At 37.8% G+C, this 26,960-nt stretch overlaps 1 protein-coding gene and 1 pseudogene across 1 annotated transcript in view; one reads left to right on the forward strand and one right to left on the reverse strand.

Moving 5' to 3' along the window:
* Positions 1 to 26,960, reverse strand: part of NLGN1 (neuroligin 1) — a 1,028,692-nt gene that overhangs the window by 981,928 nt on the left and 19,804 nt on the right. The window lies entirely within an intron of this gene.
* LOC115871279 lies at positions 15,093 to 15,191 on the forward strand (annotated as a pseudogene).

Below are 26,960 nucleotides of genomic sequence, written 5' to 3' on the forward strand. Positions count from 1 at the left end.
TCATGGATCGTGGCTTAAATTAAAGAATACCAGAATGATATTTACCTGTGGTTTAGTGACTATGCAAAGGCATTCTACAGTGTGGATCATAATAAACTATGGATAGCCTGGAGAAGAATGGGAATTCCAATACTTCATTGCACTCCGGAGGGACTTGTGCATGGATCAAGAGGGAGTTGTGCAAAGAGAATAAGACAATTCTACGTGGTTTAAAATCAGGAAAGGTGTGTGTCAGGGTTGTATCTTCTCATCAGACCTGTTCAATTGGCTGAGCAAATCAACAGACATGATGGCTTATATGAAGAAGGATGTGGCATCGCGATTGGAGGATGGATTATTAACAACCTGTGATATGACACAACCTTGCTTGCTGAAGGTGAGGAGGAATTGAAGTTCTTGCTCATGAAGATCAAAGATTGTAGCCTTCAGTATGGATCACAACTCAATGTAAGGAAGACCGAAATCCTGGCAACTGGACCAATAGGGAACATCATGATAAATGGAGGAAAAGCTGAGGCTGTCAAGGATTTTGTCTTCCTTGGATCCACAGTAAAACGCTCATGGAAGAAGCCGTCAGGAGAATAAAAGATGAGCTGCATTGGGTAAATCTGCTGCACAAGACCTCTTTAGAGTGTTGAAAAGTATGGATGCTACTTTAAGGACTAAGGTATGCCTGACCCAAGTCCTGGTATTCCTCATATAGATGCATGTGAAAATTGGACACTGAATAAGTAAGACTGCAGAAGAATCAATTCATTTGAATTGTGGTGCTGGAGAAGAATATCTAAAGCATCACGGACTGCTAAAAGGACAAACTGATCTATCTTGGAAGAAGTTCAGCCAGAGTGCTCTATAGAGGCAAGGATCATAAGACTTTATGTAACATACTTCAGGCTTATTTTCAGGAGAGACCAGACCCTGGATAAGACCACCATGGTTGTTAAAGTGGAGGGACAGCAAAGGTGGAGAAGACTATCAATGAGCTGGATTGATATTGTGGCTGCATCGATTGGCTCAGGCATAGGAACAATTTGAGTATGGCACAGGACTGTGCAGTGTTTCATTCTGTTGTGCATGGGGCCACTATGGGTCAGACACGACAACAATACCAAACAGCAACAACAACAACAAATAACAGAAGTTGGTAAATCACCAGAAAACCAAATGTTGCCAAAAGTTGGGAATGAAATACTCAAGGTCCAAGTTTGAAAGTAAATTAACAATATTGTCTATGAATATTAAAATTTATAATAGTCTATATAGTCAATCATGTGATCTATAGTGATCTGAGGCCAAATTTTATTGATTTTGCAAATATAAGTATGGTGTTTACTCTTGTCTCCCTTTTCATTAAATACTTTTCAAAGAGGCTACAGTGTTTAGAAAAATCTCAAGATAATAGAAATGATAGTTGATTTAATTGTGTAAAAAAATCAAATGCACGGTGCTTTTTACAAAACACACACATGAAATATTTTAATCGCAAAGATCTTCTGCCTATCAATTTATGAATATATATTATGAAAGAAAAAAATAACATTAATGTTCAATTTCAATTCTTTTACTTCTAAGTTAAAATATACAACCAATTACTTCCCCTAGGAAGGAGGGCAATGCACATATACACTCCGATTGGCTTCAAACTACTGTGTCATTTTCTGATGACATAAGAGGATATTGCATTTAGTTAGCAGTGAAAGTCATTGGCTGGTTTCATTCAGGAGATGAAGTAGATAACAGACAGAGATGAGTACAGGTATAGAGCAGATGACAAGGCACACATAGGTCTCCTAATTTTTTGACTGATTCAGATTACAATTAATCGGGCCAAAGTATGAAAATTTCAAAGACAACTACTACTAATAAAAGCCAACATATCAATAGCATTAAATTCCAGAACACTATTTTTGCTACTTTTGTTGTTGTTGCTGCTGTTGTTAGGTGCCATCAAATCAGTTCCAACCCATAATGTCCTTACCCACAACAGAATGAAACACTGTCCTGTGCCGTCTTCACAGCTGCTTCTATGCCTGAACCATTGCAGTAGTCGCATTGTCGTTTACTCTCCTTGACGGTCTTCCTCTTTTTGTTGCCCTTACACTCTAGTAACATGATGAATTCCTCTTCTCCAGGGATTAGTCTCTCCTAAAAATATGTTCAAAGTATGTAATGAAGTCTTTTCGCCCTTGTCTCTAAGGAGCACCCTGGCCTTATTCTTTTCAAGATAGATCAGTTTATCCTTTTAGCAGTCCATTATTTTCAATATTCTCCCCAGTACCACAATTCAAATGCATCCATGTTTCTTCAGTCTTCCTTATTGTGTCCAACTTTCATACGCTTCGGAGGCAATGGAGACTGCTATGGCTTGGGTCAGGCACACCTTAGTCCTCTAAGTAACACCCTTGCTCTTTAATACTCTTTAAGGTCTTGTACACCAGAGCTACCATGCAACCCATCTTGTGTTCTCTTGACTATTGCTTCCATGAGACTTGAATGTGAATCCAAGCAAGCAAAATCCTTGATAACATCAACCTTTCCTACATTTATCATGATGTTACCTATTGGTCAATTGTGAGGATATTGGTCTTTTGTTTACATTGAGCTGCAGTCCACACAAAAGGCTACTTTTCAGTGCCAGCAAGACAGCTCTTACTCACAGTAACCCTTTCCACTCTAGAGCAAAATATGGTCCAGTCTTGTACCATTGGCACACCAATCATGCCAATCCATTTCTTTGGAAATCTTTAACTTGTTCATTGACCTTCTATCCACCAAGCAGGCTGTACTCGTTAAGATCTGGTCCCTCATTGTACCAAATACAGGAGATGAACGCTTGACACCCTCACTCAGGGTCACTCTAGCTGTGCTTGTCTCCACACGGATTTGTTCATTCCCCTGGCAGGCCATGGTATATTAAAAAAAATAAATAAACCTTTCCCAACACCATAATTCAAAGAGATGAGTTCTTTGGTCTTTGTTATTCACTATCCAGCATCCCCATGCATCTGAAGCAACTGAAGATGCCATAGCGTGGGTAAATGCATCTGAGTCCTCACATTGACACCTTTGGATTTTTGCCACTCCCCCCACCTTTAAAGTGACCTTTGGTAGCAGATTGGCTGCATTAAGTACCCTCCTGAAGTGAAATTGCTGAAATATGACTTTTCAACTTATGTCTCTATATCTCCCATCAAGTGATAAGGTAGAACCATGAAAGAAGCTTGTGTAAAACAATAGAGGAGAGTAATTAGTAGTTTTGTCAAAGAGCCATTTATGAAGCAGGATCATAGGGAATCTTGGGGCCATCCAGAAAGGACATTCACCAGGGGAGCAGGTGTGAGATCTCTGTTCTTGAGACGATCTCTAATTTCAGGTTTGATAGACTCCTGTCATCCCTGGGATCTTGTGGATTTGTTTTAATCTTCTTCAGTTTCTACATGAACTTGTGTAAAAGCAATTGGTAATCTGTTCATCAGTTAGTCTCTAAATTGTTCTGATGGGCAACACTCTTCTTCCAGGTCTCTTTCCACAAATGTAGTCGATTGCATTATTTTGTGCCTATGTGGATAAGTCCGCATGTACAGCCAATATTCATGTTGTGGAAAAATGGTATCTACAATGAATAAATTGTTAGCCTTGAAAAATTCTATCATGTGATCTCCAGTTTTATTTCTATTGTCAAGTCCATATTTTCCAATTAACAATCCTTGTGTGTTTCCAGTTTTTACATACCAGTCACCAGCAATTATCAGTGCATCTTGATTTCATGTTTGATCAATTTCAAATGACAGAAAACCAAAGACCAAACTCACTGCCATAGAGCCGATGCTGATTCATAGCGACACTGTTAGTTTCAACATATTTGTAAAGTGTCACAGGAACAGATAACCTCATCTTTCTCCTATAGAGCATCTGGTAGGCTTGAACACCTGGCACTATAGTGTGCAGTCCAATGCTGACCCAACCAGAATTTGATAAACAATCTTTATGTTTTATCCTCTTTGCCATTAGTTGTTGGTTCACAATTTGAATGGCAGCCACATTAACTGGTCTTCCTTGTATGCTTTTGGACAGTATCTTACAACTGACAGAGTTGTACTTCAAAACAGGTTTGGAAATGGTCTTTTTGACAATGAATGTGACACCACTCTTCTTCAATTCGTCTTTACTTGAATAGTAGATCACATACCTATGTGATTCAAAATTGCCAATATCATTTGATTTCCATGGTTTCCACTGAAGCCTAGGATATTGATCATTTGTATTCCATTTCATTAACAGCTTTTGGTTATCTTAGATTCATAATGCATACATTCCATATTCTGATATTTAATGGTTTCTTCTCTGAGTCAGGCACTATTATCTAATGAAGCCTTTCAATTCCATCAAATTTTGATAGACACTCTACCATGAGGAGGCAATTTATTATGAGTAGCTTTTGATCTGAGGGCTTATCTTCTAGCACTATATCACACAACGTTCTGCTACTGTTCATATGGTTTACATTGACCTTTCTGTTGTTGTTGTCTTTAAAAGTAAATCTTCCAGTCCTTCTCCTTAGTCTATGTTTGTCTGGAAGCTCTGTTGAAATCTATCCACCAGGGGTGATACTGTTTGTACCTGCAATACCAAGGCATATCTTCCAGTTCCACAGCCACCTGATAACCACTGTAGGACAACAAACTGACAAACAAGCGGGGGTGAGGAAGCTTGGATTATATAATCTCCCAAAGAACTTATCAAGATATTTTGCAAATGATAGGCACTCACTAAATTTTGTTCACATAATGAATCAGGCACCTTCCAAAATGATCCTTTTCTTATTGTAATAGGATCCAACATGATTTTTGTTTTAATAGGACCCCAAATTATCCCTTTTTTTAAATAAGATCATGAAAATAATAGTTTAAAGCTTTTAGTTATATGTTGAGTAAATCATGATTGAACATGTACACAATTTAAGTGAAATTTAATCCAATCAACATCGACATCACAATATAGTCAGTCATGTACTGACACTGGGGAATTACCCAAACAAATCTGTAGGAGATTCTTTTTTAAGGAGAATTAGACACTTTGAACGTTACATATGATTTCTGGTTTGGTAAAAGAAAATTTTGATGTCTTATTTTAAAGAGAGAGAACACCAAATGAATCCTAGAATGAAAACATTGGAGTGTTTATTTTTCCCATGAAACTTCTAATATTTTTACATCAAATTATTCCTAAACACTCAACACATTGTAAATGCAACTATCATCTCAAAACTCAATACATTTCACATAATCATAACAATTCCAAAATCAACAGTATTTTGACAATGCACTTCGCAGAAATGAGTGCATGAAGAAAGTGGTTAACAGAAGTAAGTTTCTAATTGGGGCACTTTTCCAACATGTAGGGACATGTTTATTTCTTCATTTCTAAATAAATTTCTGTTTGCACATATTTTTACATAATTTGAGTGCAAGTGCCATGGTTTTGAGGTTAAAGGGATTAATATGCAAACAAGTGTTAATAGAAAACTATTCTGGAGGGTGTGGTATGTGCAAAGGGAAAGGAAAAAAAAGATCTGCTCTTTGTGCAAATCAACTGGTTTTCTACTTGCCTAGGCATTTCCTAATCTTACACAACGTTTTCCTTTTTATCATTAGTTGGAACTTAATACATATAACCCATCATTCCCTATTTCAATCACATCAAGTAGAATTGTACAATTGCTACCACAATCAGTTTCCTAGCATTCTTTTTTTACATGGACTCCTTGACATTGTCTCCCACTTTACCTAAGTTTTTGTTGTGTGTGTGTGTGTGTGTTTTCTTTCCAGAAAATCTGAGTATTTTTAATATGCTTATGTATGTTATTACCAATATTGTACATGATAATTGAATGTGCATCTATCCTAAATCCATTTGCCCGAGAATCTTAGAAAAGTGATTATCTCTAATAATGTGGGGTTCTATTAAAATGCAACTTGAGAGAGGTTAGAGCATGTTCCCAGCTAAGTGTGTTTTTTAAGAGTTCCAGAAAAGTCAGTTCTTAAGTCTAAGTAACAGCTATGTGTTCCCTTTGCTCTGAGGCCTCTCCTCCTGCCCCCGTGTCTAATATTTAAGGAAGAGAATAGCTGCTGTCCGTCAACTCTATGCAGACAGTTGCATCTTCGTCTATTCTCTTTACTAATTAATTCTAATCCCTTGAAGCTTTCAGCATAGATTCCATTTTGCAACTCATGAGCCATTCTTAATGTTGTAAATGTTCATACAGTTTGCATATGGCTGTCTTAGAAATTAGATGCCTAAACTTTGAAAATAACACTATACCAAAGTAAGGGAAGTTTTTCTCAAAGATGGGATTTGTCATTACTAAATTCCAGGACAATGTTAATTTTTAAATGAAAATCATATAAAATACCATATGGGAAAGATTACATAGTATAGCTTTTTGTAATCTTTTTTTTAATCTCCATGCTACTGGTATATCCCTGAATATAGTTCTTTGCTTCATTATGTCATCTTTTAAATCTAGCTCGAACCTTGCCATAACTTGTGGGACATAAAGCACCCATCTATATTTCCACCTCTAGGGTGTAGTGGGAAACGGGTATCCCTCTTCTAGAGAAAGCTGCCATGTAGTGTCATCCCACCAACCCAGTCCCTCAAAAGAATTTTTCCCACTTCATTACTGATAACACATGGTTTTGATGGTGATAACAAAAACACAAGCAGAAAATGAGTCACTCTTGAAAGAAGTTAATAGGAAACATATTGTCAAGAGTCACCACTGAGTCGATTTGGATTTATGCATACAGAGCAGAATGGCTGCATAGTGTTTTGAAGGCTGCTCCCTTTGGGAGCCGCTCACCACAGGTCTATCTTTCCAGGAGATTCCAATTGCCAACCTAATGACCAATTATGCCACCCAAGAATTCCATAGGGAAGGGAATGTGTAATAAATACTCATATTTTTCCCCACCTTATTTAAACCATACTCCAATTTCAACTAGGAAATTGGAATTCTGCTATAGAAACGTTATGAAGCAAAACATTTATGTACCCAAGATATAAGATTTTCTCCACTGCTAAATGGAAAGGATTTTGATTTAAAAATTGAGACAAAGGAGAGAAATTAAAAAATGCTGTTAAAATGAAATTTATATCAAAATAACCAAATGATCAAAGGCGTTTTCCTATTTTCTCAAGAGAAAAATATATTCATGTGCATCTGCTATAAACCCAAAACTAATGAATCCTCAAGGATTAACCTTCCTTTAGAAGCATTCTACACTGTTAAAAACAAAAGCCAAAATACCGAACTTTATCATCTGTGGGGACTCAGATACTTGGGAGCTCAGTTTTTGGGCTAAAATCCAGAAGAAAACAATCCATAAAATTGCCTGTTGTTGGAAAGTATAGCGTTTGTGATGGAGATAAGGGTGGCAGCAGCTGAAGGGCAATTGATAGTAAGAAAGTCAGGGTCAGGGAAAGTGAAGATGTTAAATCAAGAGCAGTGGTAGCTTTAATGAAATCAGAGGGGACAACCCCATGTGTCACTCAGCGTTCATTCACAGTAGAAACTGTGTCAGTCATTCCCAAAAGAGCTTTCTAAATATTAGAAATGATGGCTCTTAGTGATTTGGACAGAGATAAGAAAACCAAAAAGCAATGCTGTGACATCCAGAGATTAGCCACTGAAGGAAGTCATTACCTGAGTGAAGGGCCAGGGTACAAAACTATGTTAATGGAGTACAGTGTGAGATGAAGGAACGGATGAGGACCACCTTGTGGGGACTGTATTCATCAAAGGATACAGTTACTGCTGTCAGTATTGGCCAGAGGGGGGCAAATGAGGGAGAAAATGAATAAACCAAACCCTGTCTTCAACGTTCAGTGGTTGCATTTCAACAGAAGATACTTGTCAAGTGAGCCTGGGCATCTTCAGCTCATAGAGGATAAAATTAGACTCCTGGGACATAGAACAACATAGTGACATGGGCCACAACCTTACAAACAAAAAGACTATGTTAAGAAATTAGTGGGCTGGAGGCACATTTAAACTATGCCTAAGAATTAATTATTCTGGCCCTAAATGAAAAGATTTCTCCATTTGACTTTCCTTTAAATATCCCCACCTCCACCGCCACCTAAAACACTCACTGCCGTCAAGTACATCTTGGCTCTTAGAGATGCTATAGCATGGGGGAGAACTGCCCTTTGTGTTTCTGCGACTATACATCGCTCCAGGAGCAAAAGGCCTCTTCTTGTTTCCCATGGATTGCCTGGTGGTTTCAAAGGCTGACCTTGTACCCCCAAGCAGCCCAATGCTTCACCTACCAAGCCATGAGGGATCATTATGTTAGACATCCCAAAATTATGAGATGATCCATGAGTGGAAGAAACTTCAGTTATGAGACACCCAAGGACTCTTATGTGTACCAGACATTAGTGGCCAAAGTTGGGTTGCTGTCCACCAGAACAAACTGAAAATGTATGATGAATATTATTTACTGTTTGTTTCTAAGTAATTTTGAAATAATCTAAATATTGGGAAATACAATATAGATGCTTCTTTATTGTCACTGTTGCTGGGTGGTTTCCAGTTCGTTCCTACCAGTAGCGACACTACAAACCACAGAGCATGCCATTGCCCTACCCTGTGCCATCTCAGAATTATGATGCTTCAGCCATTATTGCAGTCACCATGTCGATCCCTCGCATCCAGACTCTTTCCCTGTTTTGCTGACCCTCCATTTTACTAAGTATGACCTCCTTTTCCGGGGACAGGACTCTCCCAGTAACATGTCCAAAGTACTGGAGACCAAGTCTTACCATCCACTTCCAAGGAGAATTCTTGGTTTACTTTTCGCAAGACCTAACTGTTCTTCTGGCCATCCGGGGTTCTTCCAATATTCTTTGCCAACATCAAAATTCAAATGTCTGGATTCTTATTTGGTCTTCCTTATTCATTGCCCAATTTCACATGCATGTACAGCAATTAAAAATACCTTGAGTCAGAAGAACCATCATTCTCAAAGTGATTTCTTTGCTCTTCAACACATTAAAGAGGTCTTGTGCAGAAGATTTACCCAATGCACTGTGTCTTCTATTTATTGACTGCTGTTCGGTAGACCTTGATTGTGGATGCACATAAATCAAAATCCTGGGCAATTAATATTTTCAATCATTATCTAGTAGTCCAGCTAGGAAAACTTTTATTTTCTTTACTTTGAGTTGTAATTCATCGTGAAGGTTAGAGTTTTTGATCTTCATCAGTAAGAGCTCTTTTCTTTCAACCAACAGAGTTGTGTCATCTGCCTATCACGTCCCTCCCTCCAATCCTGAAGCTGCATTCTCGAGATGAGCATGCAGTGGCCAAAGGAGGTCATCCTGGTGCACATCTGTCCCCTTGGTTTATTCTAAACACAGTCTCTTTGTCTATACACAGGTTCCACAAACACACAATGAACTATTCTGGAACTCATTCTGAACAATCAGATCCAAAGTTTATTAACCTATTTGTCAATTAGCAATGGTGACAATGAATGTCTGTTTTGGCTTCAAGGTTGGTTCTTAAAATCAATCCAAAAAATTCTGTGAAATCCTTTTTGTCTTTCATCTCAACAAATGCTGATTCACTGAGTATTTGATAACTTGATTTAGACATATCAAAAGTAAAAAGTGCAGTGGCAATAAGGGAGATCCTGTGTTGTTTTACTTTGCTCTTGCTTTCACAGATTAAACCATTTATTCTGGGCAAAGTTACAAAGAGCAGAGACACGGCTCTGTACTCAGTCCAGAGTGGTCTTGTCTGCATTAAAATCATCATATTTACTCTCCTTATTATCACCCTTTCTCATTAAAAATGATGTTTGCCTTCTTTCCTAATTGAATCACAGGGTAGGCTTATTGTACTTTTTCCCCTACAAATGAATTGTTTTATTAAGCTGCTGACAAGATTCCACAAAAGAATGTATCCGTGAACATTCAGAGATTGTTCATATCTGTACACTTCATTGAACAAAAATGTATACAATAAATGCAATAAATATTTAAAATAAACTATTTAGTTCAAATGTTATAGATATTTTCAAACATAAAACCCACTTTACAAATAATGTGGTGAAAGGAGGACGAATATGAGAAACAGTGGCTATGTTCAAATCACAGTTGAAGGCTTCAGCCTGCTTATGAAAACTATAACATGTTATATTGAGAAGAGTATTAAAAATATTTCAACAAAAAAAGTCAATGGAACAAAGGAAGTAAGTCTTGACTATGTCAGATCATCAGGAAGCAGGATTGCTGTTTTCTGTGGAGCTTTTGTTGCTACTTTTCTAACACTTCAGTGGTTGAAAGGAAATCAAACTGAAAGGACTTTACTGCCACTTCATTGAGCCCTGGGGGATTTGTCACAATTTTGGAACCTGAGTGGCCTCCACTTTCACAGCTCTGGTCTTCAGATGTGACAGAAAGCAAACGGACCAACAGAGAGAATTGAGCATTAGTTACACGGAACTGAACACTAACATATTTTAAATTGTTGGACAAATTTCAGGTGAATGTTTCACTTTTACATTAGGCCAAATGACCTCACAATTTCCTTCAAAGCCTGTGCTATACTTAGGGGCTTCCAAGCAACAATCTTTATTTTGTAGCTGTTCACAGATCACTCTGAACTTCGAACTGTAAAAAGGAAATAAATAACTATGAGGTGGAGTGCCTTTGCAACTCCTTTTAGACTATCGTATATGGTGCCATTTCACCAAAATCCACAGAAAGAAAAGACATAGAATTTACCTCTTCATCAACGAGAGATGGTGAACATCATCTGCACAACCTGTTCTCAAGGTAGATCTACAGAAGAATGGAATGGATTCCAGGATCTTAGAATTCAGGGATGTTCCTTATTCCCTGGTTTGATATCTTCTTTGGAACAACACTTCTACTTTTGTTCCTTCACGTCAAACAATGCAGTAGCTGAACCATTTACATAGTCGCTGTTTCCCTCTAATTCTTACTTAAGTGAGGGCCACACGCCTCAAAGCCCCATCCCCAGACCCGGGTGATTCATGAAAGTTGTTGACAACTTCTACCAAGACCTCAGGCATTGTTATGACAAGAATACGAACCATAAAATCTACTTTGCTATGCCTTTGAGACTTATAGAAGATTCTGAGAAAAGTACAACTTAGAAGAAAAACATAGTCTGGGTATTTCAATAGTGTCCTAAATGGTACATGAATCAATGAAATGACAGTACATAATTCAATTTCATAATTTCCACTCCTGTCCCTGGGCAAAGAGTTTAGATTTAAGTCAGTTATAGGATTCTGACTAATTGTGGATTTTCCATTTCCAACTTCCAAAAGAAAAACAAAATCTAAGCTTAAAAATACAATCAATCAGTATTTTCGCTAACTCTTAGAAGTCCTCACAAAGCTTCAATGTTTTAAATTGCTTGTTTATGTGTTAATACAGATAATATTTTAGTGCTGAATAATAATATTTGATGGACACTTTTATTTACAAAACTATTCTCCTACAAATACAAATTACACCATGTAGGCCCCAAATTTTTTAATGGCAAAAAACTATTATCTGTTTAGGAAACTTCCATTGAGCATTAAATGATACGGAAACTAATTTAGGGAAAACGTCAGATTAAATACATATGAAAAAGTCAATGGAAAAAAAGAAAAAGAAAAAGCCAATGGACTGAATTGGAAAGTGAAATTATGATTTTTAAAAATAGGAAATGATTATGTCTCATAAAAAATCATCAAAAATTTGATTGGTTGAAACACTCAAATACATGAAAACTTCCGGACATGCCACCAATAACAAGAAAGGAAAATCAGAAAGCTGTGTTCACAATGTAAACAAAGAGATAAAATGTCTCAGAAACTAAAGGAGCCCTGGTGGAGTGGTGGTTATGCATTGGGTTGCAATCCTGGTGGTGGAGAAGCTGAAACTAACAGCTCCCAGGCAGAAACGGGCTTTCTACTCCCGTGAACAGTTAATCTCACTCACTAGGAGTCATCACTCACTTGATGGTGGGGAGTGAAGAATCAAAAAGAAAACCGCAAAGAAAAGCATATATTTTCTGAGAACACATCAAAGGGGATTTAGTCCTCTTTGCCTCGTGTGTCCTTCTTTTCAATGACTGAACAAATTTGTCTTAAAACAGTTAGATAAGGGAGAGTACATACGGGGCACTGGCCTCACCTTGTTTACTTAAAGAGAACGGACATACAACACATTGGGAAAATTAGATATGTATCAGAGATTAGATATATGTGACCAATAAATCTATCTTAAAACATTTTACATCCGTAGTATTCAAAAAGACCTGCCTCGTAAGACAATGAGGAAGTGGAGTCCACCTATTTGATTGGCTTTTGGTTATTTTCAAATAAGGAGGCATTGAGAAGGTCACACTAAACCTCCCCCAGGGATATAGCACAAACTTGTGGAAGGGCACTTCAAAAATATATATGAAATAATTAAGCATGTAAATATCCTTCAAATTCTCCAAGAATATGCCTCAGGAAATAAGCATATGACCACAGATGTATATGAATTGTTCATTGTAATGAAAAACAAATGAAATAATAAAGATCATTGAATAAAAAATTTTAAATAAATTATGCCACATAAACAATGAACAAATTCTATAATATCTTATATAAATATATGAAATACATTTATAATTGAACATTAAAGACTACTTTTTGGATTTTAAAGTATATTTTTTAAATATATATGCTTAAAAGTATATATCTATATCTATCTATGTATCTGTTCTCAGACAGACACACATGTAGAAATACAGAATTAACTAGTCAGAGTAAGAAACAAATAATGGAAAGAGGAAGATAAAAGTTTTCTCAAGATGATAGAATTTTAGCTTTTTCTTTCTATTCATCTGTTTTCTCCCACCCCTAATTATAATAAGGAGGAGCCCTGAGGATATAAGGGATTATGTGTTATGATGCTAAACACTGGTCATTCTTTCAAACTCAACCAGCCACTCAGAGAGAGAAAGATGAGATTTCCTGCTTCCTTAAGGGTTTACAGTCTCCGAAACCCACAGGGGCAGTGCTCCCTTGCTCTCTACAGAGTTAGTATGAGGAGGAATTTACTCAAGAGCAGGGAGCTTTGTTTTGAGTTAATTATAATAATATGAACATGCACTTTTTATACAATAAATATAATAAAATCAGTTGATGAGAAACATTTCACAAAAAAGGAAGAAAGAGGAGGCAGGAATTTGCAAAAGAAAATGTTAAAGAAGAAATAACACACTAAAAAAATGTAGTTAACTTTACATAATGTATGTTCTATTACTATTTTGTATTACGGTATTTATAATTTATATGTAGCAGAACTATTTATTTTCAAAAAACATAACTAATAAAGATAAAAAATCTTATCTTTGAAAGTGCAAGTTATTGTTTACAATCTGTTCTAACTTATTACATTTCTGTCAAACATAAGATATAAAACTAAGCTACCCAAAAGGATTAGCATTAGTATTTTATAAATATTTGCTAATATGATATTTAAATTTACATAATGAAAAGAAAGCAGGAATTACTAGTTTTATAAAGAATATGATTATTTTCATGACATTAGAAATGCTTGTATGATGCAGATAATTAAGCAAAATAAGAAAACTTCTCAATGGAAATAGATTTAAAGAACTGAGCTGGAGTTTCACATTAAGAACCATTTTTAAATGATTGTCTAATTATATAATCTTAAAATAGAAAAAGACCATTTATAAGCATCCTCATAAATTTTTTTGTTTTCACCAACTGATTGAACTTATTTAGAATATTTAAATTCAATGGAATAAAAAATTAATTCAAATGCAATTTGTGGGGTCATAAAGAATACCTGTGACATGAGATAGTATGTTAAATATAACACCAATTACCGGAGCAACTATCATTTTTATATAAAAACCCAATAACACAAAGTATTAATTCAAAGAAATGGAATCACCTCACCACTCACCCTTCTCACTCCAGCATCACCAATCTGTGTTTTATAAAGTGTTCATTTTAAAACTATAAGAGCACATACTGATAATTTTGACACAAGAGCTGAATTAAAACAAACATGAAATATTATGGTTACCGGTTTCAAAGGTGTATCTGTCAAGAGTAAAAATAAACACTTAGGCTTTTTATACATCTCCACCAAAATTCATAAGACTCACTTTGGCTATAGATTTTAAAGTGGTTTAATCTTTGTGCTTGCACCGTGACTACATCCATTTAACTATATTAATTTCTAAACGATACAGTTATTATTTGCAACTATCTATCACTCCACCTCTATACTAGCTATATAATTCCATGTTAGCTTGAAGACATAATAAAAGTGTAGCGGTGGAGTCTAGCCTGTCCAACAGTTCACAGCCTGATGGTGACTCAGGGTGAGTGTGCCCTTCTTCTGGGAACCTCCCCTCTCTCCTTCTGCCTTCACCATCCTATTGGCTGACCATGATGGTGACCAGAGCCTTGGAGATGGGTATAGCTACTGCCATTGATTCCACACAACTTAGTTTACCTACACTACCTCACACAGTCCTTTCATGCTGTGAGAAAGATATTGTTATGTCCATTTTACAGACGAAGCCATGGGGCTTAAAGAGAATACAAACTTGTTTGACCTAAGGCACCCCATTTAAAAATATCATTCATTGTCCCCATCACAATAAAACTTTTGCACTCTAGCCAATAATCCAGAGTAAATTGTATGTATCTGCTTTTGCAGCCCCCCTGGATCATTCAAGCACCCTACAACTATCAACATCACCCACTTGGGAACAGATTGCCCATTATGAGCTGATTCTAAACCCTCATCTCTCTGCCATTGCATCTTCCACGTACCAAGATATATCAATCGTGCTTTCCTGCAAGAACCTTCCACTGTTTCCACCTCGAATAGCTTCTTGCCCAGATTCCATATTTAAGATTTTACTCATAAAGAAAGATTTATGAGAAAAACATAAAATCAACAAAAGGGAAAAGATGAGGTGTGAAATTATCTTATGGAAGGGAAAAAAGTCCATCGAAAGGTAAAAATGAACCAAAAAGGTTAATTATATTAAAACTATACAGAGAAGATCAGCATGACCCCTGCACAAGGATATCACACAAGTTTGTGAGACATTCTATATAGTTTATAGTGATTTTTCATTAGTTCTAACCTTCCTTTCATCCTTTCAATATTTTTTTCACAACCTTTAAACTAGAATTACCTGATCCCTTTTTCCCTCTTTCCTCTATTACTTTCCCTTCCATTTTCTTATCTTTCCCCTCTCGCCTACTCTGCCACTTTGTCCCCACTCACTGTTCCAAAGTGTCTATTGTTCTTCCTCTGCACTGCTCACCAGAGTTAGTTACCTGCACACAACCCACCTCCCTGACCCCCCTTATAGTTATACCGAGATGTCCAAGAAACAAAACAGAACGTACAGGCACACACACACACACACACACACACACAACACCAATAACAAAGAGAAATAGGCACGAAGAAGAGACCAACACCAAGACCTAAAGGAAATGGCTGAAATTGAACAGGCAGCGGAGTTATCTGAAGAAGAATTCGATGAACATGACTGTGCATGTTCAACGGATGAGACACATGTCCGAGAGAACAAAGAGGAGATTAGGAAAGTGAAAAGCCTCACTGTAAGCCTTACAAGAAAGACTTCAAACAGAAACCCAGCAAACATGAAGATAATAGAATCATTATCTGATGAAAGAAGGGACACAGATTTGAAGACATGGAAACGCAAATCAGTGAGCTTGCAGACAAACATTTTGACTCTAAACTTAGAGAAGAACAGCAGCAAAATTCAAAGGAGACCAAAGAAAGCCATAGGGCTCTGTGGGACACAATCAAGAGGAGGAACCTACAACTTACAGAAATTCCAGAAGGAATCCACAGAGAGAAGAGCCCAAGAAATCCTCAAAGAAAATTTCCCAAACTGCATAAAATATATAAAAAAAGAACTGTACAAGAAACGGAAAGAACCCCAATCAGAATGAGCCCCCAAAAGAAAAATAGCATGATACGATATGGTCAAACTCTCCAAAAACAAAGACAAGGATAGAACTCTGATAACAATCAGAGAAAAAGAACAGCAACGTACAAGGGACAGGGATTAGAATAAGTTCAGATTTTTCAGCAGATACTATGCAAGCAAAAGGACCATCGAATGACAAAGACAAAGTCTAGCAGAAGAAAAATGGCAATTAAGATTCACGCATCCAACAAAATTATCACTCGAATATTAGGGAGAAAAAGAGAAATTTGTAAAAACAAGATCACCACAACAAAAATTACTAAATGGCATGCTATGGACATCAGTAGTAGAAATATCTGAGCCCAACCTTAGAGACACTTCCTCCCAAAACCAACACATGCAAAGCAGTGCCCCAAACAGCACAGAAATAAAGGAAAAACAAAGTACTTAATTATACTACATACACATTCAAATCTAAATAACAGAAACCAATGGACACATATCAATATAATACCACTGATCATTCATGGCTTAAATGCTCCATTCAAGAGACAGAGAGTAGCTGACTGGATAGGAAAACATGATCTATCAATATGCCATTTACAGGAAAAACACTTCAGACACAAATACAAAAACAGACTGAAAATCAAAGGCTGGACAAAGGCATGTCAAATGAACTGGGGGAAAAAGGTGTGGCAGCATTAATCCCTGAAAAAAATAGGCTTAAAGACAAATAACGTAATGAAAGAGAAGAAAAGGCACTGCATAATGATTAAAGAAACGATAGCATAATAAGACATGACCATAATAAACCTATATGACTGCAATGAAACATCCTCAGAATGCATTAATCAAATGCTCACGGAATGAAGAGAGAAATGGGCAGCTCGACAATAAAAGGAGACTTCAATATGCCACTCTCAAGGAAAGGGAGATCATCAGGAAAGAAACTCAATAAAAACACAAAAGAACTAAACACCACAGTCAACCAACTGAACATCCTAGACATATACTGAACACTATCCAACAACAACACAGTATACATTCTTCCCCAGTGCACACAGAATATTCTCAATAACAGGCTACATGTCAGGCCACAAAGCCTTATTTTTAAAAAAACAAAACAGACTCTACAATCCATTTTCTCAAATCACAATGTTATAAAACTAAAAATTAACAAGAGAAGGAAAAGGAACATAAAGACAAACACAATGAAGAATTAATAACTACTTAAAAACAACTTGATAAAAATCAAATACGGGATGAAATCAAGCAAAATCTTTGAAAGAAACAAGAACAAGAACATACTTACCCAAACCTCTGGGATACAGCAAAAGAAGGTACCAGGTGTCAATTTATAATAACACATACATGAGAAAAATGGATCAGTCCAAAGTCAATACTTTATAACACAACACCTCCCACAACTGCAACAAAGGCCACAAAACCAACAACAGAAGAAAAGAAATCATAACAATTAAAGCAAAAAATAAACAACTGAAAACCAAAAAGCAATAAAAAAAATCAACAAGACAAGAAGTTGCTTCTTTGAAAGAATCAATAAAATTGACAGACCGCTGACAGCTTATTGGAAAAAATAGAAAATGCCAAATTGTCGAATTAGAGATGGAAAGGGTGACATAACATTAGATCCAAATAAAATAAAAAGAATAATGACACATATGAAAGGCTGCACTTGAACAAATACCTAGATATTTTTTATCCCACCTACCCAAATTAATGCAGACGGACAGAGAGAACCTCAGCAGACCTATAACAAAAGATTACTGATAAAAGCACACCATCAACACTGTATGGCATGGAAATTAATGTTTCAAGAATGACACCATGATAAACAAATCTTGGCAAAAAAGTAAGTTATGAGAATAAAAGATAAATAGTAATACTACCCAGAATACTTGTTATAAAACTGTTGGTGATAATTATCATGAATGTTCTAAGAACACAAGCCAATACACTCAAATGTCCAGGAAAATCTGAATTTAAAATGAAACACAAAAAATTTTTATTGAACTCATCCTACATTAACCTATTAGAGATTTATTTATGTAAGAGAAACATGAGGGAACTGATGCTCAAAGAGATTAATTAATTGGCTTTGATTATGTATCTATGTTATTTGTAAAGGGCCCTGATAGCATAGTGGAATATGCGTGGGGCTGCTAACTGCAAAGTCAGCAGTTCTAAACTACCAGCTGCTCTGTGGGAAAAAAGTGAGACTTCATTTGCTGAGAAGATTCAAGTGAGTGTGTGTTTTTGCATATATGACTATATATGTGTGTGTGTATCCGCCCCCCTGCCCCGCACACACACAGGTACCTTCTACACATTGTTGGCTGCAAAATATATAGGTGTTAGCTCTCAAATATAGTTAAATAAACTGAGATGGCTGAGATATGTGTGTGTGTACAGTGAACCCTCGCCACTTCGCGCTTCGACTTCCGCGGCTTCACTCTATCGCGTTTTTTGCGTAACAGCACATGCTCTGTAATTACAGTACTGCCACTGATTGGCTCATACTGTACACGCTTGATGCCATAAATAATATAATAAATAATAAATGATAATTGTAACGTCCAAAATGTTTTACTGTATTTTCCCTTTTTCGTTTAATAAATTGGGTAATACGAGTGTAATGGTGATTAAAGGGTGTTTTTTCGTGTCCTCTATGCTCTAACTATGAAAATATTTGATTTACAAATAAGGAATCCTACTTCGCGGAATTTAATTTATCACGGTAGGGTCTAGAACCAATTAACCGTGATAAACGAGGGTTCACTGTATATAAATCTACGTGCACATATATTTCTGACCTCAATTATGTAGGTGTGTGTAAGTAGATATAGTTTAAGCATACAATATAAGAAACTTAAAAACCCAACCACCATATTGCTGATGTTGTGTTAAGTCTGTTCCCAGTCACAGCAGCATATGTACAGCAGAACAACACACTGCTTGGTCCTGCGCCATCCTCACCATTGTGATGTTGCAGTAGTCCATTGGTGCAGCCGTTTTGTCAACGCATCTCATCCAGGGTCTGCCTCTTTTTTGCTTCCCTTCTGCTTCACCAAGTATCACATCCTTTCCTGGGACTAACCTCTCCTGATAACATGTCTAGAGTACATGAGACACGGTCTTTCCCTTTCTCAGTACAGCCTTCTAGCTGTACTGTTTTTTCTCGGCTGGCTTGTTTGCTCTTCGGGCAATCGGCAGTACTTTCAGTATTCTTTTCTGCAACCCTAACTCGAATGCATTGATTCGGCTCTGATCTTCCTTGCTCATCGCCCAGTATTCACGTACATGGGGTGATGGAAAACACCATGGTTTGGTCCAGGTCCATCTTCGTCCTGCAAGTGACCCCCTTGTTCTTCAATATTTTAGCGAGGTCTTGTGTAGCAGATTTGCCCGATGCAATATGAAATTACATTTCTCTACTGCTGCTTCCATAAGAATTGATTGTGGATCCACTAAAGATTAAATCCTCAGCAACATTAACCTTTTCTCCGTTTATCATGATGCTCTCTGTTATCCAGTTGTGAGGCTTTTTAAAATTTCATTACAGTGAGTTGCAATCCATACTGACAGCTTCAGTCCTTGATCTTCAACAGGTAGTGGTTCAAGTCCTCCTGGATTTCAGCCAGGTTGTGTTAATAAGACTTCTTCCACTCCTGAGACCAGTTCTTCAGGAAGGACAGCTTCCTGACTGCCTGCTCACTACCCAGATTGAATACGATGAAAGGAGCAACACTGACACATATCTTTTCTGATTTTAACCTCTGAGTATTCCTTTGTTGTTTGAAAGATCGACCCTTGGTCCACATGCAGGTCTCCCATAAGGACAATAAAATGTCTGGAATGTACCTTCTTTTCTACGTTATTCAGTTTGTTATGATCCCCACAGTCAAAAGGCTCGTACAATCAATAAAACACAAATAAACCTATTTCTGGTATACCTAATTGTGGTCATTACATAATTTTCTGGCAACTTGAAGATATACAAAAGAATAGGGGTGGAATTTAGCCTGTCAATCAGGCCGCAGTTTGATGCCCTCACTTAGAGATGCCACAGAGATACACAGCTCTCTCAGTGCCTTCACCTTCCTGCTGGCTGACTGAGCCCTGTGATGGGTCCCTAGAACCCCTCACCATTGGACCCACACAAATTGCACCCACTAGCGTGTGATCTTCCTGCATTCTGCATCATTGCATGTGACTGAGTGAGTCTGAAATGGACTTATGAACTAGTACCAGACTTATAGACTTGAATTGGACTATGCTGGGATGTTTCCTTAATATATAAAGCTCTCATACATATATGAGTGTATCTGAATTTAAGCCTAACAGACCTTATCTTCAGCCAAAATCTACCTAATGTCAGAAATTACACACCTTATGCTATGTCTCTTCTGAATCTGGCTTGAATTTCTCGCATTCCCTGCCAAATTACTTCAGCAACTGTTGCTGAATGATAATCTTCAGCAGAATTTTACTTACATGAGATATTAATAACATTGTTTAATAAATCCTACATTCTGATAGATAACCTTTCATTGGAATGGGTACAAATAAAAGATTTCTTCCAGTCAATTGGCCAAGTAGCTGTTTTCCAGGTTTCTTGAGAGAGAAGGTGTGAATGCTTCCAGCACTTCATTAGTTTGTTGAAACATTGCAACTGATATTCTGTCCATTCTGAAGTCCTGTTTTTCACTAATGCCTATTGCACAGTTTGGACTCGCCCTGCAGTATCCCTGTTTCATATTCTACCTCATGAATGCCAACAATATTGAACTGCTAACCAGTTCTTTTGGTACAGTAACTTTGTGTATGAAGGGGGTACCCCTAAAAAACTGGAATTATTTTTTCAAAGCTATGTATTCAAATTATTTTTACAAAACAACCTAATCACCTTAGTATTCTCCACTACACTTAATACATTTACCAAATCTGTGATTCCATTCTTGGAAACAATTTTCAAACACATCTGTTTAGATGTCTGACAGCACCTCCCTCACTTTGTTTTGTTTTTTTTCTTCAACTCTTCTAAGTCGTAAAATCGCTCTCCAGTGGTCATGTCCCTCTTCAGTTGCAGAAACCAAAAGAAGTCATATGGAGTGAGGTCAGGTGAGTAAGGTGTGTTGGGGAAGAGAGGCATGCTGTTTGTTGCCACAAACTGGCACACTGAGATGACTGTGTGAGCAGGTACATTGTCATGATGGCAAAAATCAGTCCCCCATCCGCCACCAATCAGGCCTTTTTTGTCGCACGCTGTTACGCAATCGTTTTAGAACCTCTAAATAGAAAGCTTGATGAACAGCCTGACCTGGTAGAATGTACTCCAAATGCACTATCCCCTCACATCAATAAAACAAATGAGCATTGGGGTTTTTTGGGGGGTACCTGCTCTAGGTTAAGCATATTCTTCTTTTGTGATCTTCTAATGCCAAGTCTTAGCATATTTCATTATAGTACTTTGTCTTCTCAGACTGCCCTCTGATAGTTTCTGTTCAGCTCTTTTACTTCATCATTTCTTCCATCTGCTTTAGCTGCTCTAAGTTCTAGAGCAAGCTTCAGAGCCTCTTCTGACATCTACTTTGATATTTTCTTTCTTTCCCGTCTTTTAAATGACCTCTTCTTTCTTCATGCATGTTCATGATGTCATCCCACAGCCCATCAGGTTTCCTATTGTTTGTGTTCAAGGTCAAATCTCATCCTTATTATCTTCTCGAAATTCAGATGAGATATACTCGAAAACATATTTTGGCTCTCTTGCACTTGTTTTAATTTTCTTTAACTTTCACCTGAACTTGCATTTGACCAACTGATGGTTCCACAGTGGTTTCTGGCCACATTTTCAGCTACTTAGATTGAGTTTCTCCGTTGTCCTTTCCAACAGGTGTCGTCAATTTGATTCCTTTATATTCCATCTGGTAAACCCACATGTATAGACACGGTCTATGTTGTTGGGGGGAATATAGGGGGATTTGCAGTGAAGTTGTTGCTGGTCTTTCAAAATTCTACCACACAACTTCCAGCTTCCCTTCTACCACTACAGCCATATTTTCTAACTAGTGTTTCTCCCGTTTTGTTTCCAACTTTTGCTCACCTATCATCACTAGATCTGCCAATGCTCTGCTGCTTTTCATAACGTTTTCTGTAGATCTGACAATAGCACACTGACATTCACAATGTTTCCATAATGCCTCACTCAGAAGTGGACAGCCTATTCCTTCTTGGCAGTCTGTGCTTCCTCCGGAGTCTCTGCTCTAGACCTTCTCACCTTTGATGACCTGCTCATGTTTAAAATACCACTCATCTGGTGTCCAGCTAATATTGATTTCGTTAAGCAGCCTTCTTGTTCAGCACTGAACCACACAATTTAGGGGGACCCCCCTTTTGCTCCAAAAGTGCGGCTAACACATCTGCCAATAAGGAACTTAAGGCACAGAAAGGGTAAAAAAACCTGAGAGCAAGGCTGAAGTTCATGGATAGGCCCCTCTATTTCTAAGTCCTAAGCTCTGAACTTCACACTTCCTGGCTCACAACATGACACTTATCTTTTGCTCTTGTGTGTTCATCAACATCCCTGTATTTGGACAGGTATTAAGGGTTTATAAAATACCTTCTCAGACTTTGACCAACTGGATCCTCACAAGGACTCTATGAAGCAAGTAAGGAGATGTTTGTCTTTCCCACCTCATACATAAAACCACGTAAGGTTAAGCAGCCTGTATCAAATGAACATGCGGCAAAATTAAAGCTTGCACCTCTAGCATCCAAATTTGAGTCCAAATTACCATCAACTGCCTCAAGTACTTTTTTTCCCCCATCCTATATTTTAGGAACCACCAAAATTTGTCTTCATACTGCTGAGTTACTTGTTTAGAACTAAAAAAAATAAGGATCAGAGAAAGAGATATAATACCTGTCAGTTGCTTTAAATTATCTCCCCCTCTAACCCCCTGCCATCTCATTAGATTTAACTACCAATCCCTATATAACAGGGAGTTGTAAATTTTCCTACTTTGTTACTTGGAAAAGGAGATTTGTACTGAAAGCATTGCTTGAAGGTCTAGAATTTAGCCACATACCATTGAGTTACTATAATTGTTTGCAGGAAAGTTAAATCTAGGTTATTTGAAATATCTCTTTAATCACAATTAACTTGAGAAACAACTGAGATTTTAAAGATACTCCAAATGATCTGCCATCATTTGATAAACAGTTAACCAAAGACAAAGGAAAGTTTCACTCTCTTTGCCTTTTATTCCTTTATCGATACCTTACCACCCCCTGTGATTGCCAGAGAGACAAACTAACCTGTCTTGGTATAAGGACAGCCAGAATGCTTCTTAGAATCGTGGATGGTGAGACTTTGTCTCATATGCTTTATACCTGTTAGCTGGAGAGACTGGAGCCTAAATCTGATGCCTGGCTGCTATCTGCAGGTTGGAAGCTTGAAACTACCAGCTGCTCCTCAGGAGAAAGACAGGGATTCTATTCCCTTAAACAGTTAGAGTCTCAGAAACCATATACATTAAAAAAAAAAACTATAAAAATCCCTGTTTTATAGGATCCCTGTGAGTCACCATTGACTTGATGGCACTGAATTATGTGGAGAGAACAGTTCCGTAAAAAGGACAGGATTGAAATACGGAAAAGATATATTATATGTATTAAATCCCAAATAATATTTTTCAAAAAAGAAGAAGAGGTCTGCAATGGAAAAAAGGCTCTACTGTGATCAATGAGGGAACAGGTTCAGTTGGAACCCGGAAGACAGGCCTGCATTCAAATCCTCAGTCAACCAATTAGATGTGGAAAATGGTATTTCAGCAGTCTGCCTCTGAGCTTCTGTGTCCATCAAATACGAATGAGGGTGGTTTTGTGGTTTGTGCACATATACACGGTCAGTCACAACTGTGGCACACAAGGATTAGCTCATTTTTCCTAGCTATAAATGATTTTTTCACCATTCCAACATTTTTGCGATGCAAAATTAACACCAATGTAATCCTAAGATTTTCCACACACTGTCAAAGGCTATATACTCCCATGAACAAAAAGAATGCCAACGTGAAGGGGGAGAGGGAGGGAGCATCAGGAACTGCAGACGGCACTGCCAATCTCCTCTGTGCAGAGTAGGCTGTTTTCTGCCCAGCGCATTTACTAGCTCCTTGTGCCCTGAGGTCCTAGTCTTTTCATGTTTATCTCTGACATACAAAAATGGAGTCAACGTGATGGGCTAGGAAAAGAAGCATTTGATGATGCTTTTAACTCATGTGACCTTACTGCCTAAAATTGTGTGGATGGAGCAATTCCTCTGTCATGGTGTTGCAAGTTATCTAACATGGGTGGGGGGGCTTGTATCTAGCTGTAACAATCTTCAATGTTGTACTTTTCTTACTAATTCTTTTAGCTTAAATCTTGGATGACTTGTGGGAAACAAAAGTGGAGTCCAGGTGTCATGATTTTGATTATTGAAGTGGCAAAAGATACAACATATGTATTTCCCACAATATTAAAAAATAAAGTTAAAACTACTCCAAATTTAAAGCAGCCCAACAAAAAAATCAAGGATTATGCTAGAAATTTCAGTAAAATAAGAGAAGGAAAAGGGGCCTCATGTTGGTAGAGATTCAGCAAAAAAATAAAAAGAAGAAGAAGAGGAAGACCTACGATGCGATGGATTGACACGGGGGCTTCAAGAATGAAAATAAATGTAACAGGTGTGTAAAAGAACAGGCCTGGGCAGTGTTTTCTCCTGCTGTGCGCAGGCTCGGTGTGAGTGTGCACTGACTAGACAGCACCTCACAACAACAATAGCATGTGTTACTGTAAGTTCTCAGTTCAATTCGTTTGCATAAGGTTTTCAAGTGCCTTTTTGTAATGAAGTCTTTCATCCGATATATCCAGATGTCTTCGGGCCCCATCACAGCTCTAACCTAGGGGTCCTTCTCAGGCTAGATCCCATTGTGAAGTCTTCCTGGGCCTGTGGAAGCCTTCCTCAACTCCTCCCTCCACCCTGTTCCAGTTCTGAGGTCCAAACCCAGCTTCCAAGTGAGACATTTCTCCCCAAGTCCTTGCTCCCCACAGTGGCATCAATATACAGACCCCATTCTTGTCTAAGAATCACTCGAGAGAAAGAAAACCAACAAAAGAGAACTTATAATTCAAACAATTTGTTTCTTACATAAAGTTTCTAGTTTCTTAAATAGTCTCTGATTTGCCTCGAACCTGTACTTTGAAATCTCTGCTACTAAATAAGTTTAATAGCATTTCAGTAAAGAGGACAAAGATGGAACCACTGATCCCTTAAATGCTAACCAAAAAAAAAATCAATCAAAAACAAGCTCACTGCCACTGAGTTGATTCGTACTCAGAACGACTCTATAAAGCAGGGCGGAACTTCCCCTGTGGCTTTCTGAAACTATAAATCTTTATGGGAGTAGAAAGCCTCATCTATCTCCTGTGGAGTGGCTGCTGGTTTCAAACTGTTGACCTTGTGATTAGCAGTCCAATGTGTAACCATGAGGCTACAAGGGCTCCTTTTTAAACTCTAACTAAAACCCACTAATTCCTACCTATCTGACCTTATCTAGGCTTCCCACGACTGTAAATCTTCCTGGGAGCAGATAGCTTCGTCTTACTGATTCCATAAATTCATTTAATATCATAGATCCCTGAAGATGGCTTGTTTTCCAGCTCCACTCTAGTCTATTCCTTACTGGGCACTCGCCCTGCTCTCTCCTAGATTTTTGCAGACTACCAAGAAGTAGACTGGGTCAATGTTCAGGCACCTTCTCTTGCTCATAAGCTGGTAAACAGACACCAGACATCGCTTGGAGACAAAGCTATTGTGTCCATCCTAAGGATGTCTATTTCAGGAAGGACCTATCTCCTCTCTGAAGTTCCACTCCTGTGCTCACACATCACACATTCTGATAAAATGTAAGTAGGGAAATGCCACTGAGGCACGGTGGGAGATCCTTTCCATGTGAAGGTCTTATCAAACCTCTGCCTTCCCTGACTACCTCCCATACCCTACTGCTTCCACCTTCAATAAGGAGACCTCTTTCCAAGATTTCTGCCAATAGGGTGAACAGATCACCTGATGTCCAGGCCAGAATTTCTGACACTACCCACCACATACAGAAAATTTCTAGACATCCAGGGGCCATATTCTTGAAGGAAAGACAAAAAAATGTTTGCAATACTCCTGGAAATTGGCAACATTTCTGTGGCTCCTTACCTCGGTAGTAGGAACTCTTCCTAGAATTAGAAATGTAAAACAAACAAAAAATAAGTAGATGAACAGTTGGACAGGTAGATGGATGGATGGATGGATGGATGGATGGATGGGTGAATACACAATTAAAACAGAAATTAAATTTGCTTCCTTATTTCAGAAGTAAATTTGCATCTATACAGTCCCATGGGAAGAAGGACACTTGATTACAGTCCCATTGCTTTCTCCCAACTGACCTCTCTCCACCACTTTCCTCAGAATGGATTGAACGTGGACAATTTGTTATGGAGTCAGGTTGCTGGCAGGTGGGCAATGCAGGAAGAGAAGGAAAGACTGCTAAAATGAGAAAGAGATTTTCACAAATTAAATAGAGAGTCAAGTGCAAGTACTCCTCATTCACAATGTCTCCCCTCTCTCTCTCATGCAGACAGCAATAACAGAGGACTTGGAGAGAGTGACCACTACACGGACAGGTAGGAACTGAAGAAACCACAGGTTGTCAGTGCGATGCACCATAGACGACTGAGCCAATAGAAGATAGTCTATCACAAGCATCCTTCTCTTGTATTTCTGAAAAGGGTAATTCACTTGGTGTTGTCCAACCTGGAAAGGCAGAGGAATCCTCAGAAAAACAGACCTTTTGTCAAGAAA

The sequence above is a fragment of the Echinops telfairi genome, unplaced genomic scaffold, assembly GCF_000313985.2.
Source record: "Echinops telfairi isolate 266 unplaced genomic scaffold, ASM31398v2 ScPeMD7_4225;HRSCAF=4972, whole genome shotgun sequence".
Lineage (NCBI taxonomy): Eukaryota > Metazoa > Chordata > Mammalia > Afrosoricida > Tenrecidae > Echinops > Echinops telfairi.